Raw genomic sequence first — 2,146 nt, forward strand, 5'->3', positions numbered from 1 at the left:
TCGTAGCTTACATAAACAACATGTCATACAATATGGGTTTTTATTGTTTTGTTTTAATTTTCCATTCCAAACCTTGTGTGTTTTTATGTTTCTTCTCAGATTGATGTCAGCATTACACCCGGGACGCACGCCTCAGAGGAAGCAGGTACATTTTACCCAGAGACAGCAGGCATGATGGGATATGACTTGGCTTTTTAGCCTTTTCTTACTAAATAAAGCCACTTTCCTCAGTTAAGGAATGTAGTTTCAATCAATCAATGTTTATTTATATAGCCCAATATCACAAATGTTACATTTGTCTCAGTGGTCTTCACAGTTTGTACAGAATATCAGTATGACAATACGACACCCTCTGTCCTTAGACCCTCACATCGTACAAGGAAACACTTCCGGAGAAAACCCACAGTTTAAAGGGGAACATGGGAGAAACCTCAGGGAGAGGAACAGAGGAGGGATCCCTCTCCCAGAACGGACAGACGTGCAATAGATGCCGTGTGTAAATCGAAGAGATAATACATTTACAACATAGGTAGACCAAATGTTTGGAAATGCATGTGTCTATAATAAGAAGATGAATCCACGAGGATGTTAACAATCCTGTGGGAGCCATCAGGGAAGTAGTATGATGAGAGTCAGGCAGGACCGCAGAGACTGGTTCAGCCACGACTCGAAGTCCAGGACTCAGATCAAGACTCAGATCAGGACCAGGAACACAGTGACAGGTTCAGCCACGACTCGAAATCCAGGACTCAGGACCCAGGATCAGCCACGACTCAGGATCCCGGCGTAGATAGACACCACAAAGAAATTTGGGGGAATCTGGGTCATTCGTAACATGAGAGTACACAGGTACAGACAGAGAGAAGGAAGAAGTAAGTTTCTCACTCAATTTGTTACCAAACAAAAGCAGAGATGGTTGTAACACGGCATCACATCATATCAGCAAACATTAGGGATACACTTTATCTATAAACGCAATAACAGAAAAAGCTTTGGGGTGAAAACATTTACTTTTTATTTATTGACTTGGTTTGTCCATACTGAATGTGTACTTTGCTCAAAATGAGAATGAATGACTTTAAGGTAGTATTAGTAACACAAAACCCAGTGCATATTAAAGGACAGCAAGGGCATACTTTAGCTACCTGGCTCAATAAATCCAGTTTAATAGGTCAATCAAATAATAAGGTGAATATAATCCCAGACAATAAATAAAAAAATGAGTTATTAGACAATATTTCCAGTTTTATGACTTTATTGTCTGATGTGTCTTTTTCCTGATGTCCTGCAGTGAACAAGCAGCTGGCGGACAAAGAGAGAGTGGCAGCAGCGTTGGAGAACTCCTCTCTGCTGGAGGTGGTCAACCAGTGCCTCACCAACAAGAGCACCTGAGCAGCCAATCAGCTCTGTCCTCTCGTGCTTTCACCGACTCATCAGCCAATCGGGTTTGAGGACACTGAGGCAGCAAATCAAAGTCCAGATCCTACAGAGTTCATTCATTAATCGGCCAACAGGAAACTCTTTTTGTGAGTGTGTACACCTGAAGGGAGAGCACACTGTTTATCATCATGCAGGATATTTTGGACACGGTTTATACTTTTATTTGTGGATTTTGTGGTGTTTTATATGATTAAATATGTATTCTAACATATGCAATGAATCTGTCTTATTACAGTATTTGGACCCAAGATCTGTCGCCTCAATCCTCACCTGTATATAATATCCATGCTTTTGGAATTTTATGATAATTGTACAGATCAGAAATTAAAATGAAAATATGAAGATACTTCTGTGTGTTTTTTTCTCCTGATATGTGTTTATTTAGATTTACAAACAAACAACACACGCTCAAAATAAGATGTAGACGTCATGACTTTATCTTCTGATTGAATATAATATGTATGAAAATTCACTTGAAAATCTGACATCCTGACAATAACGATATTGATGTATACCAATTATAATATTAACTTTATTTGTATAGTACCTTTCATGCAATAATGCAGCCCAAAGTGTAAAAAAAATGAAAAATTACACCAGTCAATTAAAAGCCAGAACAATGAAATTAAGTAAAAACTGTGTTTTACTTAATTACGGCTGTTGCTAGGGAAATCAAATTTAAATGATATCAAGTGTAATTAATAGC

General features: G+C 38.4%; 1 long non-coding RNA gene across 1 annotated transcript; it reads left to right on the forward strand.

Moving 5' to 3' along the window:
• Positions 1–53: 53 nt before the first annotated feature.
• On the forward strand, positions 54–1,651 carry LOC104947846 (uncharacterized). The gene is made up of 2 exons (XR_798598.1): positions 54–145; positions 1,292–1,651. It is a non-coding gene; the product is annotated as an uncharacterized lncRNA (long non-coding RNA).
• Positions 1,652–2,146: the final 495 nt, after the last annotated feature.

The sequence above is a fragment of the Notothenia coriiceps genome, unplaced genomic scaffold (assembly GCF_000735185.1).
Source record: "Notothenia coriiceps isolate Sejong01 unplaced genomic scaffold, NC01 NC01_scaffold00013198, whole genome shotgun sequence".
In the NCBI taxonomy this organism is placed as follows: domain Eukaryota; kingdom Metazoa; phylum Chordata; class Actinopteri; order Perciformes; family Nototheniidae; genus Notothenia; species Notothenia coriiceps.